Below are 10,280 nucleotides of genomic sequence, written 5' to 3' on the forward strand. Positions count from 1 at the left end.
AAGGGAATGGTGAGAGGGCTGCCATGAAGATTAGGTGAAACAATATAATGTAAGATGCTTATAACAATCTCCAGCACTCAGTGAGCACTCAGTGAAGGAAAATAATATTCCTATTATTCCTTTATTTAGTCTCTGTCCTACGAAACTTGAGTCATCTGAAGGCTTATGTGTGTGTGTATGTGGTTGCTTTGTTTTGATTTTTGCTACGTGTGCACAATTGGATAGAAAAGAGCCCTTGCACGTAGGGCAAGTTCCTCACAGGATGGTTTCTATTTCCAGGAGTATGTGGACCAGTGTAGACACACACCTTGGGAGGCACGTGTTCACATGTTTGCAGCTGAGCAGTGTGTGCATATGTATCTGTGTATATATAAAACACGATTTCCTTAGAAGACTTTGTTGTCAATGAACTAATTCAAAAGTCATTTCCTCTTAATCAGACTCCCTGACTTCAGACTATACTACAAAGCTACAGTAATCAAGACAATATGGTACTGGCACAAAAACAGAAATATAGATCAATGGAACAGGATAGAAAGCCCAGAGATAAGCCCACACACCTATGGTCAACTAATCTATGACAAAGGAGGCAAGGATATACAATGGAGAAAAGACAGTCTCTTCAATAAGTGGTGCTGGGAAAAGTGGACAGCTACATGTAAAACAATGAAATTAGAACACTCCCTAACACCATACACAAAAATAAACTCAAAATGGATTAAAGACCTAAATGTAAGACTGGACACTATAAAACTCTTAGAGGAAAACATAGGAAGAACACTCTTTGACATAAATCACAGCAAGATCTTTTTTGACCCACCTCCTAGAGTAATAGAAATAAAAACAAAAATAAACAAATGGGACCTAATGAAACTTAAAAGCTTTTGCACAGCAAAGGAAACTACAAACAAGACAAAAAGAAAACTCTCAGAATGGGAGAAAATATTTGCTAATGAATCAACGGACAAAGGATTAATCTCCAAAATATATAAACAGCTCATGCAGCTCAATATTAAAAAAAAAACAACCCAATCCAAAAATGGGCAGAAGACCTAAATAGACATTTCTCCAAAGAAGACATATAGATGGCCAAAAGGCACATGAAAATCTCTAAAATTCACTAATTATTAGAGAAATGCAAGTCAAAATTACAATAAGGTATCACCTCACACCGATTAGAATGGGCATCATCAGAAAATCTACAAACAACAAATGCTGGAGAGGGTGTGGAGAAAATGGAACCCTCTTGCACTGTTGGTGGGAATATAAACTGATACAGCCACTATGGAGAACAGTATGGAGGTTCCTTAAAAAACTAACAATAGAATTACCGGGGCTTCCCTGGTGGCGCAGCGGTTGAGAGTCTGCCTGCCGATGCAGGGGACACGGGTTCGTGCCCTGGTCCGGGAAGATACCACATGCCGCGGAGCGGCTAGGCCCGTGAGCCATGGCCGCTGAGCCTGCGTGTCCGGAGCCTGTGCTCCGCAACGGGAGAGGCCACACACAGCAGTGAGAGCCCTGTGAACCGCAAAAAAAAAGAATTACCATATGACCCAGCAATCCCACTACTGGGCATATACCCAGAGAAAACCATAATTCAAAAAGACACATGCACCCCAATATTCATTGCAGCACTATTTACAATAGCCAGGACATGGAAGCAACCTAAATGTCCATCAACAGACGAATGGATAAAGAAGATGTGGTACATATATACAATGGAATATTACTCAGCCATAAAAAGGAATGAAATTGGGTCATTTGTAGAGACGTGGATGGATCTAGAGACTGTCATACAGAGTGAAGTAAGTCAGAAAGAGAAAAACAAATATCGTATATTAACACATATATGTGGAATCTAGAAAAATGGTACAGATGAACCAGTTTGCAAGGAAGAAATAGAGACAGAGATGTAGAAAACAAATGTATGGACACCAAGGGGGGAAAACGGGGTGGGGGTGGGATGAATTGGGAGATCGGGATTGACATATATACACTAATATGTATAAAATAGATAATAAGAACCTGCTGTATAAAAATAAATAAATAAAATTCAAAAAATTTTTTAAAAAGTCATTTCCTCTTACTTATCATGATATCAGCCAAGGTTAGTGAGTGGCAAGATAATTAAAGATTGATTGCTGAAAGGGGCAGCTCTTGTTCTGATTGAAACCTCTTATTCTACCCAAATATCTCCTAGATATTGGAGATAAATGTGATAACTGGTTATAAACATTCTGGTCTATAGATTGGTGTGGGTCACCAGACTGTAAATGTCACAAGGTCTCCCAGGTCCCCTGCCCAGCCTTCCCAGTCAGAGGTAAGAAGACTGATCTTCAGGTATCCCTTGTCTTGGGATACCCTTTCTGCTGCCCTTCCACAGGGGCCCACTCAAGCTCAGGAAGGCTAAAGTCTAGGAGGCAGGACCCCTGAGTTCTGATCAGCCTCTGTAACCAACTCCTTTGACCATGCCGGGACTCCAAGGTCACTCCTGCAGAGGGGTCACAGTATGATGCGATCGTTTGGTGCACCAGCGTTAAAGTCAGACAAACTTGGGTTTAACTCTCAATGCCTCCATCTGCCAGGTGGTAACTCAGTGATTTCCTCTTTCTGAGCCTCCATTTCCTAAACGATGAAACATAGATTTAAAAAAAAATAAAACCCACCAGGTTATTGGGGAAATTATTTAAGAACATGAAGGGAAAATCCTTAGCAAAGTGCCTGACATAAGGTGATGTTCATTTAATAACTATAGCTAATATTTATTGAACATTTGCTCTGGGCCTGTCTACACAGGCATCACCTCATTTAACCTTCACAACAACCCAGAGTGGTAGATAACATTATTATTATCCCCATTTTACAGATGAGGAAACTGGGGCACTGGCCCAAGGTCACACAAGTAATAAGAGGGAAACCTGAGCCCAAGTACTCTAACTCTTACACTGTCATTTTCAATATTATCGTTATCAGCAAAAATAATAACACCGAAAGGATTCCAGTGCCAAATGTGGAGGGAATTGCTCTTCCCTCAGATTCCCTGCAGATCCCTTTTACGTTAATGTTAATGTTCATCCTTTCTCCCTGCTTCATTTCCAGATTTTAGCTACCACTCATTTATTCACTCAGCAGACATTCACTGAGCAGCTACTATGGGCCAGGCACTGTGCTTGGCCCTGAGGATACAGCACTGAACAAAACAGTCAAGGTCCCTGCCCTTAGGGAGCTGGGAACTGAAGAATGAGAGGAGCCAGTCATGCAGAAAACCAGAGGCCCTAAAGTGGGAATGAGCATGACTGGGATGAGCTAAGAAGAATCAGAAGGGCAGAGGGGCTGGAGAAGTGAGTGGGAGGAGATGGCTCCTGCCCCTCCCTGGACTCCAGTTCACAAGCTGATGGCACACACCTCCCTGGTGGTTCCCAGAGCCCCTGAATACAATATGTCCAAAACAGAAGTCATTACTTTTTCCAGCCAAATCCCCCTCCTCTTCCCTGAGCAGCCACTGCACAACTAAACATCCAGTGGCCCAAACTAAAGACCTGTTAAACATCTCTTGAATTTGTCCTTTCTCAATCGCCATGATCCTGCCTTGGTCCAGCCCTCATCATCACTCACCTGAGCTGTGAGACTGGCCCTTAACTGCCTCTTCACTTCCAACAGCTCCCTCAGGCTGCTGCCAGAGATCTTCCAAAAACAAACGTGAACATATAACTCCCCCAGTGTAAAAACCCTCATGGTTCCTTTGTAGTCTCAGGATGAAGTCTAAACTTCTTGGCCTGGCAGATAACACCCTTTATAATGAGGTCTGAAGCCACATTTCCATCCTTATCTCCCACTAGTCAGCCACATGTCTCAGAGCACCAGCCATATCTAATTACTTTTTCATACCACCAGGAACAGCACACTCTCCTCCCTCTGCTTAGAATTCCTCTTCTGTTCCTCTCTCCCTGAAGAACTACTATTCAACCTTTCAGATACAGCTCATCTCCTCGCTACAACCTTCCCTGATTGCCTCCAGGCAGAACTATCCACCTCACTCTCCCAGGACCCATAGCACATGATATTTATAAGACAGCTATAGCATTCATCAAACATGTTCCTGATTATTTGGTTATATATCTATCTCCCCACCAGACTGAGCTCAGAAGGGCTGCGATACTGCCCTGTTGAGCGCAATGCCTAGTACACAACAAATGCTCAGTGAGTATTTGGTGAAAGAGTGAATTAAAAAATGATAGAGCACAGAAAAAAAAAATCAATGAGTCCCTTAAGAACCAAATTTCCAAACTTGGTCTCATTAGCTCAAATCAAAAGTCTACAAGAAAGCCTGAAGCCTGAGAAGTAGCCAAAGCCAAATTTGTCTTGCCACCTGGGAATCACAGATTGTCAGGACTAACCAAAAAGACCAGGGAGACACTAAGGCCTCAAGACTAATGATTTATCCAAGTTCCCCCAGTCAGGTGTCAAGAGAGCAGAACTAGAAGCCAAGGCTCCTGCCTCCTAGTGTTGGAAGGGCCCATCCAAGCCAACCTCCATCCACAATTCAAAGACAAGGGCAGGGACTTCCCTGGTGGTCCAGTGGTTAAGAATTTGCCTTCCAGTGCAGGGGACAAGAGTTTGACCCCTGATTGGGGAACTAAGATCCCACATGCGCGGGGCAACTAAGCCTGCGGGCCTCAACTACTGAGCACATGCAATCTGGAGCCCACACGCCACAACAAAAGATCCCACATACCTCAAGGAAGATTCTGCGTGCCACAACTAAGCCAACGCAGCCAAAAATAAATAAATAAATACACATTTTTTAAAAAACAACACAAAGACAAGGGAAGCAATGTCATCATGTGCACAGGGTCTCCAAGAAGGTATCCCTAGCTCAAGGTGCCAAATGTACAGTCAAGCTCTGCTGTTGTGTGAACTGTGTCCCACCAAAATTCATATGTGGAAGTCCTAACCTCCAGTAGCTCAGAATGTGACCTTATTTGGAGATAGGGTCTTTACAGAGGTAATCAAGTTAAAATGAAAAAATGAGGTCATTAGGGTGGGTCCTAATCCAATATGACTGGTGCCCTTATAAAAAGGGGATGTTTGGACACAGACACATATACAGGGAGAACGCTGTGAAAACATGAAGATGGCCATTTTATATACAAGACTTGAGCACCCCGGGATTTTGGTATCCGTGGTGGGGGCAGGGGCGGCCCTGTAACCAGTCCCCCATGGATATGAAGGGACAACTATACTTTGTTATGGCAGCAGTAACAAATTGACAGAAGCCCTCTAGAGCAGTGGTTCTCAAAGTGCAGTCTCCCAGTGGGAAACAAGGGAAAAGTAGAATCAGCATCACCTGGCATTTGTTAGACAGGCAAGAACTACCAACCAGAAACTCTGAGATGGGGACCTAGCAAACTATGTTTCAATAAGCCCTCCAGGTGACTTCTGATGCACACCAAACTTGAGAACCATGCTTAAGAGCTACTCTATCTATGCTGGGATGACTAATGTCCCCCCCAAATTCATGTCCACCAAGACCCTCAGAATGTCACCTTATTTGGAACTAGGGTCTTTGCAGATGAAATTAGTTAAGATGTGGTCATACCGGATTAGTGTGGGCCCTAAACCCAATGACTAACAGAGAAAACAGAGACACAGACACAAAGGGAGAACACCATGTGACAACAGAGGCAGAGATTGGAATGATGTGACTACAAGCCAAGGAATGCCAAGGATTACCAGGAGTCACCAGAAGCTAGGAGAGAAGCAAGGAAGGATTCCTCCCTAGAGCCTTCCATCCGTGCTAACACCTTGATCTCAGACTTCAACTCTCCAGAACTGTAAGAGAATAAGTTTCTGTCGTCTCAAGCCATCCAGTTTGTGGTAATTTGTTATAACAGCCCTCAGAAAATAATTTCATATTCAATACAAGAGTAACAAGCCACATGCAGCTATTTAAGTTAGTTAAAATGAAATAAAATCAAAAACTCAGTTCCTCAGCTGCACTGGCCACATTTCAAGTGCTCAATAGCCACATGTGACTTGTGGCTACTGTATGTGACAGCACAAATATAGAACATTTCCATCAGAACTGAAAGTTCTATTGGATGCCACTGCCTTAGTGGCCCATGGGCTAAATCCAGCCCACCACTTGTTTTGCTATGGCCCACAAGCTTAGAATGGTTTTTACATTTTTAAATGGTTGGAAAATTAAAAGAATAATAATATTTGGTAACATGTAAAAATTATATGAAGTTCAAATTTCAGTGTCTATATGTAAAATGTTATTGGAATACAGCCACACCCATTCATTTACATACTATGACTGTTTTTGTGCTACAACAGCTGAGTTGAGTAGTTGTGACAGAGATCATATGGCCCATAAAACAAAATATCTACTATCTGGTCTTTTTCAGAAAACATTTGCCCTACTTTTTTCTAGAGCAAGTTTATGCTGCTCTAGAGGATAATGAAGAGTGTCAGGAGAGGATATTGGAACAAATTGGCATGATGTTGAGCACTGAGAGACTCGCTTTGAGATGTCCATCGGTATATACTTCCCAGACCAGAGAAAAATCAAGGAGATTACATATTATCTTTTATTTATATGCATATAGTATACATATAAATAATAGCCACATATATACACTCACACATGTACATTATACACAGTCACATACACACAGAATATGCTTAGAGAAGGGACTGGAGGAACATATATTGTGTGGGCCAAAAAAGTGCCTTCAGTTTTTTAAGTAAAAATAAAAGACACATTTTTCATTTTCACCAAGAACTTTATTGAACAACATATTTACCCTTTTGTTCCACTACCTTCTGCCATTTTTCAGGCAACTTCATAATTCCATCTTCCCAAAACTTTTTATCTTTTTGAGCAAAGAACTGTTCCAGGTGCCTTTTACAGTCTTCCAGGGAATTGAAATTTTTTCCATTAAGAGAATTTTGTAAAGACCAAAATAAATGGAAATCCGAAGGTGCAATGTCTGGTGAATATGGCAGATGAATCAGAACTTCTCAGCCAAGCTGTAACAGTTTTTGCCTGGTCATCAAAGAAACATGCGGTCTTGCATTATCCTGATTGAAGATTATGCACTTTCTGTTGACTAATTCTGGACGCTTTTCATCGAGTGCCACTTTCAGTTGGTCTAACTGGGAGCAGTACTTGTTGGAATTAATCGTTTGATTTTCCAGAAGGAGCTCATAATAGAGGACTCCCTTCCAATCCTACCATAAACACAACAATATCACCTTTTTTGGATGAAGACCAGCCTTTAGTGTGGTTGATGGTGGTTCATTTCCCTTGCCCCACGATATTTTCTGTTTCACATTGTTGTACAGTATCCACTTTTCATCGCCCATCACAATTTGTTTTAAAAACGGAACGTTTTCGTTACGTTTCAGCAGAGAATCGCATGAGGAAATATGGTCAAGGTTTCTTTCGTTTAACTTACGTGGAACCCAAACATCAAAGCGATTCACATGACCAAGGTGGTGCAAATGATTTTCAGTACTTATCTGGATATTTTGAGTATGTCGACTATCTCCCGTGTGGTATAACGTTGATTGTTCTCAATTATTGTTTCGATTTGATCGCTATCAACTTCAACTGGTCTACCCAACCGTGGAGCATCGTCCAGCGAGAAATCTCCTGCACGAAACTTCACCGACGACTTTTGACAGGTTCAATCAGTCACGTGCACCTTCTCCATTCACTGCACAAATCTTTTTGTGCATTTCAGTTGCATTTTTACCTTTCTTGAAATAATAAAGCATAATATGCCGAAAATGTTGCTTTTTTCTTCCATTTTCAATATTAAAATGGCAACACAAAAATTCACCAATTTTGATGTCTTTTTTTAAATGCACACTGACATGACAGCTGTCACATACAATCTAACAAAATTGTTTCAAATGAAGTTAAAGAAAACTAAGTGCTACTAGAGCCATCTTATGGAAAAAAAACAAACGAACCTTTTGGCTCACCTAGGTATTAATGATAGCCCTCTAACGGGGGAGGGGAGAATGGGACGGTGGAGTTTATTTCTTCTGATATTATTGCCCTCAGTATTTTCTGATTCTTCTGTAATAAGGAGATACTGCTTTTTTCATAAGAAAAAAAAATGTGCCTGATTCTAAAGCCAAGCTCCTAACCTCTATACCAGATTGTAAAGGCTGGGCCTCCTGGTCTGCCCTTATCTTTTTGTAGCTCTGAATACCTTCATGCTTTCTTTCCCCATCAGTACTGACTCTCAGGAAAGGCTCTGCTTGCCCCATTTACACTGAGCTATTGTCAACTGACTCACAGGTGACTACGTATATTCTTCCTCTCAGGGCAGAACAGCCTAGAGCTGTGGGCATGAAGCTCTACCAGTGGAATGGTAACTATCAGTAGCCAGGTAGGAACACGGAGGGCCTTCTGGTCACCCCTGAAATCCCTGGACACAGGGAACTGCCCACCTTGGTTATATGCAGGAGCCTAGCCAGGGTGCAAACTTAGCCTCTGCTTCCAGAACAATCAACAAATACATACAGCTACACTTACAAGGCAGGATCCAAGCTTGAGGCTTATGCAACACTAGACAGAAAGCCTCTGAAATCCAGCCCACTTTTAAGACCCAGTTGATGATGACCTAGACTCAGTAGACCTGAGTTCAAGTTCCTGCTCTGCCACTAACTCCCTGGGAAACAGCAGTCCCTCTATTTTTCCTCTCCTGGCCTCAGTTTTGCCTCTGGTAAAGGGTCAGGCTTGGACGGGGTGACTTCCAAGTTTTCCCTCAGCTCCGCTCTGGGCTACTCTGGATCCTCCAGTTGTGTGTGTAGGCCTGGGACAGGGTCCAAAGAATTCCTCAAGAGTCAAACGATTAACCATTGGGCTGGGTCACTTCCAGAAAGGACTCAAAAATTAACCTGGTTACTCCTGTTTTCCCCTTTAATCTTTACCATCCACACTCTGGTGAGGCATCGTTCCTTTCCTGCCTGCATGGTCCGGGTGCCATCCTGCAACCACCTACCCAGGGTGCGCCAGTCCCTGCCCCCTCAATTCCCCCTCCCCCTAACTAAATTATGCCAATCCTCTCTCCCCCCAAATATTTTCTGACTTCCCAAGGCCCTGTGACCACAGCCCTCTGTTCAACTCTATATACTGTGCTATATCCCAGGGGAAGGTGCTTAGCACAGACTACCTGGGGTTGTAGTGACCTCTCCTATAGCCACTTCTTCCTACTTGGCTACTCCCCTTGGGGGTAGAAACTGTGCTGTGTTCAATCTTTTATCCTATGCACGGGTTCATTGTTGAAGATGCTGGAACACTTGAAATGCCTTTCACTGAGCTGAGAAACAAGGTCTGACAACGAGGAAATGTTCTTAACTCTTCAGAGTGCTTGTAAGCTCTCTTAGCTCCTTGTATCCTTATGGGAACCCTGTGAAACCAGCCAACCACTTAACTGGAGTGTGAAGCACTTAACATGGAGGTGAAGCAATCTCCTTAAGGCCACGTGGCAAGTTGGTGGTAGAGCACAAGCATATGCCAGAGTTTTTGCCTACGAGTTCTGGGCTTTGGGGTGTGTGGCACGCAGCAAAACCATAGCCTCACCCTCTTTTTAAGAAACTGCAGCCAGTTGCAGCCTCCATACCAACATATGGACACACACACACTTTATAAATACCTTCACACTGGCTCCAGGCTGCTCAGGGCTTCACCTCTTTAGAATCTCGGGCTGTTTCTCTCCCCACTTTCATCATCACTATTTAACAGTCCAGCACAGTTCCCAGCCAGATCAATACACTTTTCAAAGAGAATACAAAGGGCCAGGAGACACTGAACTTGGTCCCACTTGCTCTGGCATGCTCTCCTCAGCCCCTCCCTGTGCACCAACTGCTTAGCAGGGAGAAGAGAGGCATAAAAGCTTTAGAGTGTGGGCAAGCATCCAAGCACACAAGTGGGAGCTGAGCTTCCCAGTCAAAATATCTTTGCCCTGTCCAGTGTCCATGGAAAAATACTTTCTCCTCACAGCCACCACCTTTGCAGTTTAGCAGGGTCATTTAGGAATCTGTAAATAGATGCACATATTCATATGCATAGGACTCTTAGGTGCCAGTGTTTATAGACAGGTGCATTTATGCTAGTGTGTGTCGGGGGTGGGGCAGTGAGGGGGGTGCGTTGTGTAGGTATAATGTGGACATCCGTGGATGACATCTGCAGGTACCCTCCTGAAAATGCATACACATGTAGATGAGTATGTGGGTGGGCAGAAATCACCATTCACTCA

The sequence above is a fragment of the Globicephala melas genome, chromosome 13, assembly GCF_963455315.2.
Source record: "Globicephala melas chromosome 13, mGloMel1.2, whole genome shotgun sequence".
Lineage (NCBI taxonomy): Eukaryota > Metazoa > Chordata > Mammalia > Artiodactyla > Delphinidae > Globicephala > Globicephala melas.